Below are 19,657 nucleotides of genomic sequence, written 5' to 3'. Positions count from 1 at the left end.
GTGACGCGTCAGTCAGACGTGACGAGGCGGGCAGTTTCGATGGGCCTTTTTTAGGCGTCAGTCAGACGTGGCGCGCAGGTCAGACGGGACGTCTTTCACGGGCAGTTTCGGCGGGTACGTGTCACAACGTGCAGGCGACTTCGCGTGACAAGCGACGTGATGCGACGGGGGTCAACGGACCCCCCTCCCCGTTAGTTCCGTCGTTTTTTTTTTTAATTTAACAAATCAATTTTCTTTAATCCCCTCATTAGCCTTGGCGGGTGTTCACACACCAGAGGCACTGTTTCAAAATCTGTACAAATCGGGCCACAAAATTTGGGCCTTTTCCCAGATTTGGCATCATTCATGCCTGTCATTGACTTTTGAGTCAAAAATTGCAGACATCACATGCGGTGACCTCAATTAAATTGGGGATTTTGCAAATTTTGTCAAAATTTTGCCTTTCCTGGGTAAAATTTCCTGACATTGGATCCTAGAAATTTGGGGTTTTTCATGTATTGGCAAAGCTTTACTCAGTTGGATCAGATTGACTGACGTTCATGCAATTTTGGACTTGAAATTTTGGGGATTTGCACAGAATTTGGTAAATTTCTGCATTTTTGCCCGTGCAGTGACTGGTTAATGTATAAACAGCAGAGATTTATTTCTGGTTGAGGAAAAACAGCAGGGTATTTTGCTGGTTCAGCTTGTGCTTCTGCAGATTAGTGCATTTACTCTTGTGTTCGTGATAAAATGGCTGCAACTTCTTCCAGTTCAGACATCAAGAGTTTGATGGAGATTAAACGGTTTGATGGTCATGGATTTGACCTTTGGAAAGACCGTATGTAGGGCATTTTGTTCCTAAAGGATTGTGAGGATGCTTTGCAAGAAGATAAACCCGCACTAATGACTGATGCAGATTGGGCCAGAGTGAATAAAAAGGTTATGGCTTGCATAAAGATGGGTGTCACTGATGACATTCTGACAGACATTAAGGGTTTAGACACAGGTTATGCAATATGGGAGAAGCCGAAAACTACTTATGAGATCACCACACCTGTTAATCAGGTGCATTTAATGCGCAAGTTGGTGAATATGCGACTGGATGAGTCAAAGCCTGCAGCTGAGCACTTGAGTGCATTTACAGGGATTCTAAATTAGCTCAAAGATGCAAACTTGGACTTTGATGATAAGTTGAGGTCGATCTTTTTTATCATGACACTACCAGACTTGTGGGAAACCTTGGTGGTTTCACTCAGCAATAACCCCAATCTCTCATATGATGGGGTGAGGGGTTCTATCTTGAATGAAGAAATTAGACGTATGTCTAGTGGAGAAGGAAGCAACTCATCTTATAATGTAAGAGGCAAGGCTAAAAAAAAAATGCATATACAGGGTAGAGAAACAGGAGCAAGAGTAAAGGAAAGGATAAGAGTGATATCACTTGCTATCATTGTGGTCGGAATGGCCACAAGAAACCTGACGCTGCAGGTACTACAAGAAGGAACAGGAGAGAAAGAAAAATGCACGAGATAAAAAGAAGGAAGAAAAGACAGATGCATTGGAGACATCCAAAGGCAAAGAAAAGGCCAATGTGGCCTCCAATGTAGTCATAGAGGAGCTTTCAGATACAGAAGCTGATGTATTATGTGCAGTTGATTATGATGCCCTTGTATGTCACATGCAGGATATGCAGATTACCAAGGCTGATGTGATTGATGCACTCTTGTCAGTTGATGATGGTGTCACTCAGACTTGGATTGTAGACTCTGGTGCCTCTTTCCATGTAACTCCTTGCTTGGAGTGTTTTGCTATGTTTAATGCAGGCAGTTATGGAAAGGTGTACCTTGGAAATAACTATGCTTGCAGCATTGATGAAATTGGCACCGTACACTTGTCTTTAAACAATGGTCAAGAACTTGTGTTGAAAGATATCAGATATGTGCCTGGCATTAAAAAGAGTTTACTATCTGTTGGTCAACTTGACTTGCATGGCTACACCACACTGTTTGATGGTGGTTTGTGGAAAGTAAAAAAGGGTTCCATGCTAATTGCAAAAGGAACCAAGAAAGGCACATTGTATTGTTTGCATTGTAAAGCCTTGAATGGCAAGTTTCTTGCAGTTGCTGAAATTTGCAACCCCTTGGAGTTATGGCATAAGAGATTAGGCCATATGAGCCAAAAAGGACTTGATGTTCTTACCTCTCTGAAGAGGGTTGATGGAAAAGGCTCTAAACTTGATTTTTGTAATGAGTGTCAATTTGGAAAGCAAATCAAAAATTCCTTTTACTCTGGTGTCTCTCGTAAGTCCAATGTCTTGGACTTAGTGCATTCTGATGTATGTAGTATGCCCGTGAAATCATTGGGTGGTACTGCATATTTTGTCTCCTTTATTGATGATTGTTCCAAGAAGATTTGGGTGTACTTGTTGAAAAAGAAAAGTGAAGTGTTTGCTGTTTTTAAAACTTTTCGTGCATTTGTGACCACTCAAATAGATAGAAAGCTGAAATGCTTGAGAACTGATAATGGGGGTGAGTTCACATCGACTGAATTTAAGTCATTTTGTGACTTACATGGTATTAAGAGGGAGCTTATAGCCCCTTTCAGTCCTTCAAATGGGGTGGCTGAAAGATATAACAGGACTTTATGTGAAAGAGTGCGGTGCATGCTGTCCACTGCCAATCTCCCTCGTGCATTTTGGGGAGAGGCACTCAAAACCGTGGTTCACATTTGCAACCGCTCTCCAAATAGGTCCTTAAATAATGGCATCCCTGAGGAGGTTTGGTCTGGCAAATCGGCCTCATATGACCATCTACGTATATTTGGCTATGACGCTTTTGTACATGTTAGGGATGAGCTGAGGAACAAACTTGACCCAAAATCCACCAAAGGCATTTTCATGGGCTATGGTGATGAGGGTGAATTTGGCTACAGAGTGTGGTTACCTCAATCCAAGAAAATTATTCGCAGCCGTAATGTTGTGTTTAATGAGGCAAAATTGCTAAAAGGCTCTTTAGCCTCTAATGAAGATCTGAAAAAGGTGAAATTTCAGAGTTTACAGCCACCCATAACTTCAAAAAATGAGCCTCAAGGTGCTGTACCACAGGCTGAAACTGATGATCAGCCGGTTACTTTTGAGCCAGATGATGATGGACAGCAAACAGAAGCACAAGGAGGTCATGGACAGCAAGATAGGCTTGCTGATGAAAATGCAGGTGCTGGAAATGAAAATGAAGGTGCTGTACAGCATGAACAGCATGCTGAAAATGGTTTACAGCAGCAAATGAATGCTGAAAATAATATACCTCCTGATGTAGACCCAATTCCTGAGAATGTTGATCATTGGGTACGCAGGTCTACACGCGTAAGAAGGCAAACACATAGGTTTGACCCCTCCTTGCATTATGTGATGCTTACAGATGAGGATGAGCCTCTTACATACAAAGAGGCCAAGTCATGTGAGTTCAGCAGTAAGTGGGAGCTAGCTATGTAGGAAGAAATTAAATCTCTATATACAAATGATACTTGGAATCTTGTGTCATTACCAAAGGGAAGGAAGCCACTTCCAAACAAATGGGTGTACAAAGTCAAGACAGTTGATGGGAAACCCAAGTACAAGGCAAGGCTTGTTGCCAAAGGTTATGCACAAAAGGAAGGAATTGACTTCCAAGAGGTCTTCTAACCTGTTGTGAAGATGACCACTTTACGTGTGCTTTTTGCTCTTACTGTTGTTCTGGATTTAGAGCTGTATCAAATGGATAACAGCTTTCTTGCATGGTGACATTGATGAGGAAATCTACATGAAACAGCCTGAGGGCTTTGTAGTTCATGGAAAAGAACAGATGGTGTGTAAGGTAAAATGCAGCCTGTATGGGCTGAAGCAAGCACCACGGTAGTGGTACAAAAAGTTTGATACTTTTATGCTATCTCATGAGTTTACACGCAGCCAATGCCATTACTTGTACATGAAAAAGGATACAGATGGCAGCCCCATAATACTTGTTTTGTATGTGGATGATATGTTACTAGCTGGGAAAAGAAAGACTAGCTTGGAATCTGGATGCTCTCAAAAATCAGCTAAAGTCAGCTTTCTCCATGAAAGATTTGGGGAATGCAGAGTATATTTTGGGCATGAGGATTCATAGAGATAGAATGCAGAAATTGTTGTTTTTATCTCAAGAAAAGTACATTGAAAAGGTACTGGACAGGTTTAACATGGCTGAAGCTAAGCCTTTTGGGGTACCCTTACCTCCTTATCTCAAGCTTAGCAAAGCCAACAGCCCGACAGATGACGTGGAAGAAAATGCTATGAAGGGAGTTCCTTATGCATCAGCTTGTGGCTCTCTTATGTATGCTATGGTTGCTACTTGTCCAGACATTGCTCGTGCAGTGGGAGTTGTTAGCAAGTTTATGTCAAATCCTGGCAAAGCACATTGGGAGTCTGTCAAGTGTATTCTTTGATACCTTAAGGGTACACAAAGAAAAAGTATTTGCTATGGGCAGGGTGCACTTAGTTTGCATGGTTATTGTGATGCAGACATGGCAGGTGGCTTGGACACTCGTAGGTCCACCAGTGGGTATGTCTTTACAGTTGCTGGTGGGGCTGTTTCTTGGTGTTCCAAGTTGCAAAACATTGTTGCACTGAGTACCACCGAAGCTGAATACATATCAGCTACTGAAGCTTCTAAGAAAGCTATATGGTTGAGCAAACGTGCAGATGATCTCGCCATATCTATGGGTACTGCACTTTTGAGATGTGATAGCCAGAGTACAGTGTATCTGGCTAAGAATGCCATGTATCATTCACGCACAAAGCATATAGATGTGCGATATCACTTCATCAGACAAATTCTGGAAGATGGTCAAATCACATTGACCAAGATTAAAACACAAGATAACCCTGCAGATGTTCTCACTAAAAGTCTAAGCAGAGCTCAACACGAGCATTGCATTCAACTAGTGGGAGTTGGTTAGCTAGAGGTTCATATCAGACCTTTAAGTGGGAGGTTGTTGGGATATAAAGGCCCGGTAACCTCCGTGTATATAGTACACGCACATTGTACATATGAACGCGCCCTTTACATGCCCTAAGTATAAATACATTTTATTCTTTGTGTACCAACACATTGTTGGTACACTCTTATCTTCTCGTACTTTCACTCTGCACATACTCTCTCTAGCAGTCATACTCATACGCTCCTGTTCGAACCCAAACCAGCTGAGTTGTGGCCTGTCAGTCCAACATGACCTGCATTTCACATTTTGCTAAAGAAGAAATGAACAACAAATTCTTCTTTATGCTTGGCACATATAAAGCATTATGCAAACAGAGAGTAGAGCCATCAATGGCTTTCAAAACAATCTCTCCAACGTCTCTAACAAGATAAGATACATTATTGGCATATTATACCGACTTGCAAACAGGAGCTGCAACAACAGAAGTAAACAAATCCCTGTGGGATGTAATGTGCTTAGAAGCACCACTGTTAAAAAACAAATACTAGCATCCTCGTTAAAGTTAAATGCTCTATCTGCCCAAGGAGAATCATAATTGCAAGTATAAAAACAAAATAGTTACGGTCAATGACAAAAGACGTGGACTCTTTGGCAATAGAAGTAGAAGGTGCATCTGAAACTGACATCCTAGACTCTTTCTTTTTCTCCTTGGCAATGCGTTTCCTACATTCTATGATATAATGACCTAGCTTTTTACAATAATGGCACTTACCCTTCTTAGATTGTGTACCCCTCTACTTCTTGTTGTTCTATGAAGTTCCAAAACGTCCAGAACTCTGCGGAGCATTCTTGGGTTGATTGCTCTTTACCTTTTTGCTTTGTCACAAAGGCTTGTTCAGAAGCTACTACCTCCGCACCACTTTTTCTTTTTTGTTTGCTCTTCTTCCAACAATAAGCTAGCCAATTGAAGAAAAGTAAGTGGCTATGGAGAAACCTGCATTGTAAGATTCAATGCAATGTGGAAGGCCAAATAAGACGGTGGCAAAGAGTTCAAAACAATAGAAATCATCTCAACATTAGAATAATACTTATCTACAATGATCAACTGCTCCCGCAAGTCCTAAATTTTATTAAGGTGATCTTGCATAGTATCACCTTCTTCCATCTCACATTTTCAAGCTCCTTCAAAAAAAAAATGTGTGCCTCATTCTTGCTCATAAAGATGTGCTCAAGTGTGAGCTATGCTACTCGTGAAGTAGTAGCAAAACGAATATGTGGGATTATCAACCGCTAAACTACCAATGAAATAAGTAAAAATGCTTGGGTATCCCTGGTGTCCCAAGCCTTTTGAGCAACTATTCTTTGGGGTGGTGGCTGTGTGGCAACTTCTTGCCTTTATCCACAACCTATTGCTTGTTGAAAGGTTGCTGCTACACACCCTTGCCTTTGTCCACAACCTCATGCTTGTGGAGGGGTTGCAGGAGCCAAATCACCAAAAGATACTTCTTCCCCACTAGCATAATTCCAAAGACCTTTTGCAACAAGCACATTTTTCATCATAAAGGACCACAAAGAATAGTTGTTGCCATCCAATCTATCCTCTTTCGAAACATAAGTGAAGACATCATTTTGTTCATGAGCTGCCATGATAAATGTCACTTAATCAAATGCAAAAAGAGTATTTATAAAAGCTGGCTGACCTGGAAATCTTCAAATTCCCAGAAATTACAGCAAATGCCAAGCTATAATCGACCAAATTTAGTCAAAAGAACAAATCGTGTCATACTTAATCAATATTGCCTCAATGTGCTGAAATTGACAATAAGAGTACTTAGCAGCACTAAAAACACAAAAGCCCCGGATTTTGAATGTCCAATGTGCGTAGCTTTAGTCACTTTCAGACTAAAAACACATTACATGTGCCAATGTTTGCCAAAAATTAAAAAATGCCAATTTTTTTGGCCCAAATTTCTTCAATTCGTGCACTGAAGCACTTGCTGAAGCAAAAATTGACTTGTTCCTGCAAAAGCCCTTTGCTTTGGCTCTGAAATTCTGATTAAAATAATAAAATATATCTGTACCAGCTGTGCAGATCTGAAAATATGCTGATGTGGCAACCCAAGAGCAAGTAAAACCAGCTTTGAGCTGTATGGCTGCTGATGTGGCAGGCTGGAACAGATCTGGAGCAGTTCTGGACTGCACAGGAGCTGACATGGCAGTTCAAGACTGCACCTCAAAGTTAGGGTTTTTGGGACTGCGCCTACAAAATTAGGGTTTTCTGGACTGCGCCTATAATATTAGGGTTTTCTGAACTATTCTGAACAGCCATGGCAGGTTGCAGAGCTCGAGGAGAATAGAGAAGGCACGTCAAAAATACGGGTCACCACAGGCAAAGCAGCACATGGGCTGAGCTGAGTGAAGAGAGCAGAGAGACAACTGGCTGAACAGCTCTGATACCAAATGTAAGATTGAAGTACAGCAATGGAGCAGAAAGAACTGTACACAACTAATAGAGAGAGGGAGTGGTCACAGCATGGCTGTTTGCATAGTAGAATGTGAAGTGCAAAGTTCAAAATACAAAGTACAAACCTTAGATTTTAGGATTGTGAAAGTGACTAAACTGCATTCACACACAGATGTGTGTATTGTGTGGTAAGTGACCAAAATGTGTAATGTAAATACACATGAAAATAAAAGTGACTCTGGAAAAAACCTCTCTTACAAAGAGTGAAAAGTGCTCCAACGTCCTATGTGTGTTAGCAGATATTAGTCAGCTCATGGTGTGAGTCTGTGTGCAGAGGCTGGGCATTTTATGTAGCATTTTATGCAGTATTTTATGGCACATTTTTGTGGCCATTTATGATGTATTTTTTAGCATTTATTGCTGGCCGACCAGCATTAAATGCTGGCCGACCTGCATTTTATGCTCCCCACTTTTGTGGCTATTTATAGGGCTCCTCCTCCACAGTCTTCGGTGCTTCAGCCATCAGTGGAGATCCTTCTGGGAGAGAGGAGCCGGTGCTGAGGAGCCCACGCAGCCAGTGACTCACCGTTGTATGCTGCTGTCTCGTGTTCGATATGGATTCCATTTCCCGAGCATACATCTGAGTTCTCATCTGTCTACTGTGTTCATTCTTTCTTTCTTTCTTCTGTCTTGTGTTTCAGCATTTATTTCAGCATATTCTTTACGCTTCCATTGCTGCACCACTTCTGACATGGTATCAGATTTCAGGCTGCAACCTATTTGTGCTGTGTTTTCTTGCTGATTTCAGGATTTACACCCTTCTTGCTGATCAGGCAGCTGTCCTTCCTACTGGCGACTGCTGATTTGCTGCTGGCGACAGTGTTTCAGCATTTGCGTTTTGCGTTTTTCTGGACAGATTTGCGTTTACTGCTGTTCCACTCTTTGCTGCCCGTGTTTCCTTCATCAACCTGCTGGCAACAGTCTTTAGACCTTGTTTCTTCAGTTTGCAGCCTGTGTTTTGCTGTTTACAGCATTATTTTTTACTGTTTTTCTGATTATTCAGGCCGTTTTTGCTGTTTTTGGCAGTTTTTGACTGATTTTTTGACTTTCTGCAGCAGATTTTGGCTTATTTTGGTCAGCCTTTGGGTTATATTGCATGTGAACTCACTATTTTTTGGTGTTTTTGGTTGCGTTTTGGCTGTGCTCACTCTCCAAACAACCTTCTTTTCTTCTACTTCTCTTCTTATCCTCTCCAGATGGCTCCTCCGTGCACTTCCTACAAGCTCCCCCCGGAGTTTGATGGAGTGGCCAATGCTTTGCGGGCGCAGACATCATCGTCTCCTATCAGTTTTACACATATGACCTCGATGCTTCTTGAGCATGAGGCATCCTTGAGATTACAGGGGCGGCTTCCGGCACATTATGGAGGTGAGGCTTATGTAGCTTCAGAGAGGGGTGACGGGAAGAAGAAGTCGAAGGCCCAGTGTTACCACTGTGGCAAGAAGGGACATTTGCGGGACTGCAAGAAGTTAGCGGCTTCCAGGAAGAAGGAGCAGAAGACGAAGCGGGATGGTGACTCTACCGATGAGTCCTCTCCTTCATCAGACTCTGACTCCGATCCTCCGACCAAGGAGAAGTCCAAGGCGCGGAAGGGATCCTCTTCTTCGGATCGCGGGAAGGGCTTGGTGGCCCCTTTCTCGGCTGCTTTCTAGTGGTGGTAATGCGGTCATCCCTCACGACTCCTCGGTGCCAGAGAGGGAGTGTGAGCGGGTGTTGGTGGGGCTGCAGTGCCTCATCTATATTTTGATACAGGTGCACAGGTTCCATAGAGGGACGTCCCTGACGCATCGACGGTATCTGGCAGTGAAATCCTAGAGACTGGTGTTGATTTCTGGGTTCATGATGAGCTGTTCTTCTTGATAGAGAGCGAGAGGCTTTCGTCTGGAGCTCACATGAGGGGACACTTTGGTGGTTTGGCCAAAGGCGGGAACTCCATGGTCACATGTTCAGAGACATGTTTGGCAGATTGGCTTTGTATGTCCTGAGTGACATAGGTGACATTACACAGAGAACTACTATGAGTCTTCTCTATTTTCAGGTGTTGTTGGTACGATCGACATCGACATCAGATACTCTCCGAGGCTTCTTGGTGGTGGGCTGGCCACTCACCGCTTGGACATCCATGGTCCTTCTGGTGTTACTTTGTTGTGTAGTTTATGATTCTCCATCATTGTACTATTTCATTGTATCCGATCACACATGATCTGAGAGAGGGTGTTAGCAGATATTAGTCAGCTCATGGTGTGAGTCTGTGTGCAGAGGCTGGGCATTTTATGTAGCATTTTATGCAGTATTTTATGGCACATTTTTGTGGCCATTTATGATGTATTTTTTAGCATTTATTGCTGGCCGACCTGCATTTTATGCTCCCCACTTTTGTGGCTATTTATAGGGCTCCTCCTCCACAGTCTTCGGTGCTTCAGCCATCAGTGGAGATCCTTCTGGGAGAGAGGAGCCGGTGCTGAGGAGCCCACGCAGCCAGTGACTCACCGTTGTATGCTGCTGTCTCGTGTTCGATATGGATTCCATTTCCCGAGCATACATCTGAGTTCTCATCTGTCTACTGTGTTCATTCTTTCTTTCTTTCTTCTGTCTTGTGTTTCAGCATTTATTTCAGCATATTCTTTACGCTTCCATTGCTGCACCACTTCTGACAATGTGCACATCATTGATACTCTTGTGTGAGCATAGGTGTGAGTAAAACCCAATAGGGATGACAAGATAAAAATTTCCGCATTTAAGGCTGATTTATAGCAAGCATTTGCTATGATAGATCTTGGCCACTTGCATTGCTATCTTGGTATCCAATTTGATACTATTCAAGGGCATGTTGTTTTCACGGAATCCAAGTACATTGGACAGTTATTATCAGCCCCAGCATGGAGCAATTGTGCGATTGATTTAATAGAAAATCAATGAGAATGAAAGAATTAATCAATCCACAATAATACTCAATCATGAATGAGGAGTGTATTAATGAGTGAAAGAGCGTACAACACTCAAGGCGACCACAATGAATAATGTTTCACTTATGTACTAATGAGACACAAAGTGTATTTATAATAGAATATGAAACCCTTTAAACGGCTTAACCATCATAGGAAACCCTAAATAAACCCTAGCCCTAGTATCACTTAGTGCCTAAGACACTAGGGACAAGAACTACATTTGATGACAATTTAAATGCCTAGGAAGCCCAGATCATGGATCAAGGCGCATCAATGCATAGCCCACAAGATGGCCTACAATTACTACAACGTTTTCACTTTGAGGACTGCTAATCCAGTTGATTCGAGCTTTCGTTTTTCTCTTGAGGATGCTAGTGATCCTTTCAACACTTCTCTTTATCAATAGGTAGTTGGACATTTGATCTACTTGTGCAATACATGGCCAGATAGTATGTTGTATCCCAATTGAGAAAATTTACGCATAGCCTAGGCTCATAGCATCGGCAAGCAGTTAAGTATGTCCTCTAATACCTAAAAGAGGCACATGGGCTTTGAGCTGTTCTAACGTTATGGCAACTCTACTTCCTTGCATGCTTTTACAGATAGTGACTGTGCAAGATGTTTTGACACAAGTGTCCACTAGTGGAAATCATTTCTTACTTTGCGATGCTTGCATCTCTTAGCTTAGCAAGAAGTAACCTAAAGTGGCCACTTCAAGCTATGAAGCTAAATATAAGGCAGCTTTTATAGTTATAGTTAAATATGTTTGGCTCAGACACCTTTTATCAAACCTACATATTGCACTTCTATTAGCTACATGTATCTACATTGACAATCAAAGCACACTCGGAGTTGCACGAAATCTAGTATTTCATGCACAAACAAAGCGCATCAAAGTACATTATCATTATGTTAGAGAGAGACTCCATGCAAGGCAGATTGATTTGGTCTATGTGTCTACACACGACAACATAACAAACATATTCACCAAGGCTCTATCCAAAGAAATGTTTAAAGCTTTCCGCAAAGCTTTATGCTTACTTCCATTTGGGGATTGATTTGGGACATCCCTATTTTGTTCACATCATTAACTCCAAGGGAATTTAATAAATACACTTTGTATTTTCCTCTAAGTCATTCTTGTGTAAAGGTATACTATCCATGTGGCATTTTTTACCCTCTTGCATGGGAGGGGTTTTCTTCCCTATTTACACACACTTCATGTTGTAGGTCTACATGACCTTATCAAAAGACGACATACCAGCGAGACAGTAGGGTTTGCGGGGAGGAACACAAAGTAAACTCGGCAAACACTGAGAAGAGAAGAGAAGAGAGAAGAAACTCTAATGAATGGAATGATGAAGATCTGAATCTTGGAGTGAATGTGATACAAGGAAACAAGGGTGTCGTAGCACAAGGAAGATGATGAAGATAGCGCCAATCGATCCTCCATGTGCTTGAAAGGACTTAGCGTGCATCGGATGTGTCTTATTGCCTTGAGCATAGTACTCTGATAGCTAATGCAGAACGATTTCTATGGCCCAAAAAGGAGAGGTGACAAAGGTAGTGCCGGATGGAAGACGCATATACTCCAAGGGGGTGGGGAGCAAAGGTCAAAGTCGGCAAGCATCAGTGGTGTGTCCGATGATGCCACAATAGAAGCACCCAATAGATTGGTTATCTGTTGGTAAAGAAGCCATGGGTATCAATGTGCCTTGCTGAAGAAGGAAGAGGTCAACCACAAAACATGAACTACAATGTCCGCCTCAAGGGGTGTGAGGGCAGTACAAAGCACGAACCGCAATGTCCGCCTCAAGGGGTAGGAGGGTAGTGGAAGGGCTGGAAGTGAATTGCTAGTGGAAGGAGGATGCTACCAACAGTAAGAGGTTGCAACGAGTAGAAAAACGCAGGGTACAACAATATGGTGGAGCTGTCAGGTTGTAGAGAATAGCCGCCAGCAGATTGGCTGAGCTGCTAGGTTGCAAAGAACGGCCACCAGCAATCTAGCTGAGCCACCAACAACAAAGAACAGCCGCTAGCAATCTAGCTAAGCTACCAACAGCAAGGAGGAGCCGCCAGCAATCTAGTTGAGCCACCAGCAGTAGAGAACAGACGCCAACAGCCTGGCCGAGCCACCAATAGCAGGGAGGAGTAGCTAGCAGTCTGGCTGAGCCACCAACAGCAAAGAGTAGGTGCTCGAATACTGCCAGGTGCAACAAAAGAGCTGCCAACAGTAAACGCAGCAAAAGAGGAAGTGGAGACGACAACAACAGCCCTGTGAACGTAGGCTAGAAAACAACAAACACAAGAGGGAGCAACCGCCAATTAGGGTGTTGATGCAGCGGAAGAAGAAAAGTGGATGCCGAACCGCCACTGGTCTTTGCCTTCATTGGAGTGGAGGATCTTTGCCGCTGTTTGAGTAGATCCAGCTCTGATACCATGTCAAAAGATGGCGTACCAGTGAGACAGTAGGGTTTGCAGGGAGGAACACAGAGTGAACTCGGCAAACACTGAGAAGAGAAGAGAAGAGAGAAGAAACTCTGATGCATGGAATGATGAAGATCTAAATCTTGGAGTGAATGTGATACAAGGAAACAAGGGTTTCGCAACACAAGGAAGATAATGAAGACAGCCACGAACCAGGAACCACAATGTCCTCCTAAAGGGGTGTGAGGATAGTGGAGAGGCTGGAGAGAAGAGGTGACAGACTAAATGAATCAACCGTAAAGAATGAGTAACAGAGACAGCCTATAAATAGGCAAGAGACTGTCTAGGGTAGCGCCCAAAGGGAGAGCGCCGGTTGTCTAGGGAGGCGCCCCACTGTGGGCACCTAGCCCCTAGCCCCTTTTTGGGGCTATCCATTGTGAAACTCTAAACGCAAAACACAAAATGCAAACTACATGTGAAGGATTTCTCAACAGACCTTGGGGTTATATCTTGTACTTTCGTCCTTGTGACTCATTATAGTGACGGTATTGTTGCACGCTTCTTTGTGCATCTACCCTCACTCTCACCCTCTACTCCACTTCATATCTATTGATTGCACATTCAAACCGACATTCTCTTTGATTCTTGAAAAACAAGCAAGCGATGTGAGTTACAGGGATGTGATACATTTGTAGTAAGAGGTTATCTTTGCTTGTGGACCATTGCCTTACTGTTTGGAATGGAATTGAGGATATTGCTTCCACTTGTGTTGTTTGAAAATCCATGTTTGCACAAAATATAGCTTTGGTATGGGCACGAGATAGAGCAATGGCATTATGACATGGACTATTGTTGGGTGATCAGTTATAGCTTGCTAGAGTCTTTCTATCGATGGCCTTGCAAACTTCAATATGGATTTATAAAGAGGGTTATTGCATATGTCGATTGGCTGTTTTCACCACTTGATTTGCTCATCCTAGGAGTGAGCTTTGAGAATGATTACACAATTAATATGGGAGTGGATAAATCTCTCATTGTGACAGCTTGGTGTATTTGGACCTCTCATAGTAAAGCATATATAATATACTTTGTTTAAAAAGTAAATGGGATAGATTCTTTAATGTGCATGGTCATCTTTAGTGTCAAAACAAGCTATGGTCTACATTTGCAAGGCATCAAGCTATTGATACTATTGAGAGAGCAATTAAGACTTTCTTTGGCAAACTTTGAGATGAGTTAGATGCTTTTGTAAAAAGTTTGCATTGCCTAAGATAAGCTATTGGATTTGTTGCACCTCTTTGTATTATGTAGACAATGAGCTTTGAGAATTCTATGATCAATGTGGCAAACACACACATTTCTATAGATATGCTCAATTATTTACTCGTTCAATGAGTACCACTTGATAGCCCTAGATTTGGGCAATTGTAATTGGTTGTTTACTAGTGCACTAACTAACATTTTAATAACTATACATAGAGTAACAACAATGTGCTTGGTTACTTAGAAACATGCATTGACAGCCGTACATTGCCATTGCATGGACTACTAGTAGTGTACATGGTTACTTGGGAATATGTATGGATAGTGAAAACCCTTGTATTATGTGTAATGTAAAAGAAGCTTGCCTTGTATGATGGAAATGGAATCGTTTAGAGGCTGTAGATAAGCCTGCCACCAATGTAAACTGTGCCGGCTGCCCCACATATACTAAAAACCTCAAAGATCATCATATAGCTACTCTTATTCAAGCATTCCATGTGAAGAATGCTCAAGTAGCCTTGCTTTTAGCTCAAGAAGCTTGTGAGAGAAGGGAGTGATTTCTCTACGAGACCTTGCTAGAAAAGCCTAAGAAAGATGAGGAAAAGAAAAATGAAACCTTGCTTCCAAAAAGTAGTAAGACTTCTTTTAGTCTCCTCCGACCTCTTGTAGCTCCATTTTTTATCACAAGCCTTAAAAATTGCTCCAGTTTTGAATGGCAACAACTCCACCGTTTTGGTCCATATCTTAGCCATGTCCTTCAAGAATAACCACAGTTTGTTGTGGAAGAGCCTATTTAGTCATAACCAAGTCCGATGCCCAAGTATCTAACTGCAATGCTCTATTTTGATGATTGTAACGAGATTGTGACATGAAAATGGCTCCACTAACAAGATCTAAATCAAGCTTTGATACCATTGTAAAAGAGACTTGCCCTAACCAAATTAACATGACTGCCTACTCCTAGAAAAAAGGAATTGCACAAAGAAGTGCTAAATCATGGCCATGCCATGGATAATCCTTTCATTCAATCCACAGCACAAGGAAGCTATGGTTGTTGCAAGAAAATACAAAGGTGTAAATTGGAATCCCTATAAGCTAATGCTCGACAAAAAATTGAGTATTTGTGAAATGAGCCAAAAGTGGTTACATTGGCACCTTGTGCCCTTTTATGCTAAACCCTAGAAGTCTAAACTAGCGGTTCTCCTCCAATTTTATTACAAAAGCTCATGAGGAATATTTCCTTCACTACATGAAAGCACTCCTTTCACTCTACCAAGTGGTTAATCTAGATCCACATGCGCAGCAATCACTATTCACATAATCAACAACATTATCTCATCATTCTCTCTTCATTACCTCACTATAACTTCATCATCGACACTCTTGAGGGTAGTTTAGCACACTAAATGTCCTTATGGAACATAAGAGCCATAGAAATCCACCCCAAAAAAAAACAAAAAAAAACAAACAAACAAACAAACAAAACAGAAAGGATCCATTAACTTAGGCTACCCAAAAAAAGATGTACATTGCCTCTACGATCCTACTAGGGCCTTGACTAGAATGACATCCTTGGTCCAATGACTTAATCTCTTTGAAATGAAACCTTTTGGCAAAGTTATGCTCTCTCTACACTAGGGAACCTTTTTGAACCCCGGATTGAGTGTCAAGCAAGGGAAATTAAGGACTAAATGAATCTCAAATTAGTAACTTCTATAATTTTACAGTCAAATTTAATTTTTTAAACAGCCCCGAAATGGACTATTTGGACAATAAAAATATATTTTAAAGCAGTGGGACAAAAGGCTTAAAAGTATCTACGTAAGGCAATCATGGGCATTTCCATCACTTATTCCTGCGCCAGCTTTATTCCATCATCATCACCTTTTCTTCTCCTTGCCATCATTGCCAACTCTCCCTACTGCTGTGTTTCTCCCTCCAGCCCTGCACAATGACCTCTCAGCCTGCATCACCATCATTCTCTACCAAGAGGACCTGCTGTTGTTCGAGCTGCTGGATGTCATCAACGTCATTGTTTCAAGACTATCTGCTGCTGTTCGAGGCGGTCAACTGCTGCATCTTGCAACCAGCCTATGACCTGCTGCCATGATCCCTCACTGACCTGTTGTTGTTGCTATCCTCAAGAGATCTTCCTATTGCTACATCTTCACTCTTGAAGGACTGTTGCCATCATTTCCAGGCTTGGCAGGCTCCATGTCGACATTAACAGACTGTTGTTGCTGCATTTTGGGTACAACACACTCTTGGAGTTGCTTATGATGTCTGTGACTCCTCCATCAGCTAACTTTGCCCCGAGTCCTTGAGACATGGAGGCTTGAGGCTCCTTTGTGTGATTCCGCATTTCTATGCACTCTTCCTCGTTGAGTGTTCTTCAGATTGTGTTATTGTGTGCGTTGTATAGTTTGTGCTTACAATGGTGAACCGAAGAAAAGGACACTGACCATAAAAAGAAAAAGCATAGATATAACAGAACTGGAAAGAGCTCATAAGGTCTCTCGTTGACAGAGTGTAGGGCTCACAACCGAGCGATGACCATGGCCACTAACGTGTAGCCCACTAACGTGTAGCAGCTGTATTCAAGGCTGTTTTCATATAAGCAAACTAAGACCATAAGTGTCCATCACAAGGCAAAGAAGCTTCATCTCTGAAATTTATCCAATAAGAGGCTTACAATAACATCAAGGCAATTTGACGAGCAATACGGTATGCATGATAAATCTCAAGCTAATAATCATTGTTAAGAAGAAGATCGATTGGATTGCTCGCAACGAATCTTTGGCAGCCTAAATCCCAAAAGCCAGAGCGAACCTGAGCAGAAACGTAAGGACTGGAAAAGAGAAAAAGAAAGGATGACCTTGAACGTTGATTCTTTGTCCGGCTGAAGCTATCAAAATTAAAGGCCTCAGATGGAGGGTGCGGGGCGTGTCTCTGACACAGGCAGGCCTACGGTTCTTCTTTCTTCTGTCTCTTCTGCGAAAAGACGGGCAGACGTCTGAACTGTTGTTGTGCGTCTCATCACAAAATGCAGTCCAACCAGGTCTTCATACAAGAGGCGGCCATGTCCTCAACGGTGATCGAAATAGCCCAGAGCCTGTCACAAAATGCAGTCCAATCAGGTCTTCATACAAGAGGTGGCCATGTCCCCAACGGTGCTCGAAATAGTCAAAAGTATACGTGACCCTGTATATATATGCGCTTGTATACAAGTGCTTCGATCGTTTCGGCCCTAAAATATACTTGAGCTTCAAGTATCTCGAGATGTTTTGACCGATCAGGAACAGGAAGAACCAGCGGAAAAAACAGAATATTCGCCTCCCATGATATCCGTCCCACATCTCTCCTCTCCCTCTACGTCCTTTAGATGAAAGATGCAATTCCATTTATACTATAGGATTGATGTACAAATTATAGGGTAGAGGTGCCAACAAGCAGACCAAAGAAAATCAGGTTGGTTACACACTATACGCCAGATGAGCATCTCTAAACTTTTAGAGAGAACTCCCCACCCACTTTTGGATGGAGAGTTTCCCTTGCCCACTTTGTAAAGTGGTGGACAAGGGTGCACTTTTTACCTTTGTAATCAATCAAAAAAAAATTAAGTTTATTATTTTTTATTTTTTATAAATTATACCTATTTGGTGTATAAAGGTATGGTGCCCATGTCCACACCCAATTTCAAAGAATGCATGCCGACACTCCAGGTAAGAATTGGTCATTCATCACTTGGTGTGTAACCAACCTCATTTTCAAATATCATTTCTCCCAGAAAAGCAAGGGAGTTTTTACAATTTGAATTAGAAAAGGGACGACTCCCTCTCCTTTCGCATTCATTTTGCCGCATCTCTTTTTGCTTTTCTTTTGGATCATTCATGACCTGCAACCTGTCAATTACCTGAACAAAACAATATCAAATTCATGTCAGAGCTCCACCTTCATATGTGCCTAACTAATCACTACAACATTTTAAATGCAAAATAGTATGCATTGCACAATCTCCTCCCTATGCCTACACCCTACCACTGTTCTCAATGTTTGTTGATCCTAGTCACCTTGTTGGAGCCAATCCATCCATAGCAAATTTGCTACTATCTGTCCACTAATCTCCTCATGATGGCATTCAAGACAAACTTTGACCATTAAGAGTATCAAAATGTCATATAACCAACAATAAGCCATATCTAGGTTCAAACAACCCTAGAACTAGTTTTACACCAATCAATATTCTTCAAGCACACCATGCAATGCAAGATTTGGCTTGCATTAGAAGTAGTGGAGCTTCCCCTAAACCCAATGGCATGCATGCTTACCGAAACTGTCATACTAGCAGTTAAAAATAGCAAATCGTGGTGCAAGGAGGATATGTCATACTATCACAAATAATAGCAGTCCATCATGACAAGTCCAAACTTTCATGTTGTCATAAAAACAACACTCCAACATGTGATGAATCCAAGTAACGCAATATATTTGAGCATATATCTAATAGAAGCCATCATAATGCGGGGAGTGACCAACATGCCAATGATGTTTGTGGAATTTAGTCGTGCTAGATTGCATCACATATGCCATTTTAGGCATGTAAATAAGCATAGAGAGAGAGGGAGGGAGGGAGGGAGGGAGGGAGATAGAGGCATACCATTCTTTGCTACATTTGGCAACCATGAAACACAATTCAAGGGAACAATCAACATTCACCTATGATTGTTGTGTGATTTGCATATATGGTCCATGTGATTATTGTGCAATTCGACCATCTATGAGGTGAGGCAAAGCCTGAGAGAGAGAGAGAGAGAGAGAGAGAGAGAGAGAGAGAGAGAGAGAGAGAGAGGCATATCGTCCTTGTCCTCCTTCAACTCGTTCGTGGCTTACATGGTGCTTCTACCTTTTTGCAAGTGTTGATCTTAAAGTCTGATTCAACAACCTTTCTATTGGTGTGACAATGCAAGCCTTTTTGTAGGAGTGGCTTTGCATCCTAATTTGACAAGGGTTGCAAAGAAAATCAACTCGTTTGTGGTTTGCAAACTTGATACCTTATGCAACATATTGGACTCCCAACCTTTGCATCTTATTGGGGATATAGTAGTGTCTCTGACAAAGTGGAATGTAGCATTGAATATGTCTATAACATACATATATGCATATGTACATATATTTGTATTTATATTTATTTTGTGTGTGTGTGTGTGTGTGTTATATAATTACAATATACATACGTACATGAAGGGAAAAGCCCAAGTGGAAGCATGAGCAAGTAGAAGCAAGAGAGGTGTGAGCTATGATGGATGGAGAGAGAGAGAGAGAGAGAGAGAGAGAGAGAGAGAGAGAGAGAAAGAGAGACTCAAGATGTGGGAAGTCCAATAGTCACAATGTGTGTCCGGCCTTCTCTTTATTCAAACGTCGCTGAAAGAATAAAGAATGAAGTGGCAGTGATGGTCACCTATCGTTTGCAATGTGCAAGTGCGGGTACTATTAGTGTAGTAATACACTGATAGCTAGGCACATGCACCTTTACCCATAACAATCTCTCACTTAAAGGTGA

At 42.0% G+C, this 19,657-nt stretch overlaps 1 protein-coding gene across 4 annotated transcripts in view; it reads right to left on the bottom strand.

The window, feature by feature from the left end:
• The window catches only part of LOC148014288 (uncharacterized), an 87,941-nt gene extending 70,481 nt beyond the window's left edge, over window positions 1-17,460 (bottom strand). For 3 of the 4 annotated variants that reach the window (XR_015688647.1, XM_087666767.1, XM_087666769.1), the window contains exon 1: window positions 16,973-17,289. The gene's annotated coding sequence lies outside the window, so the exon portion shown is untranslated. The other variant, XM_087666768.1, reaches the window with a different exon arrangement.
• Window positions 17,461-19,657: the final 2,197 nt, after the last annotated feature.

Source organism: Lygodium microphyllum, chromosome 25, assembly GCF_053477565.2.
Source record: "Lygodium microphyllum isolate KBCC chromosome 25, Lygodium_microphyllum_v1.1.10, whole genome shotgun sequence".
Classification (NCBI taxonomy): domain Eukaryota; kingdom Viridiplantae; phylum Streptophyta; class Polypodiopsida; order Schizaeales; family Lygodiaceae; genus Lygodium; species Lygodium microphyllum.
Note: the sequence above shows the minus strand (reverse complement) of the source record. Positions and strands in the feature narration are given on the sequence as shown.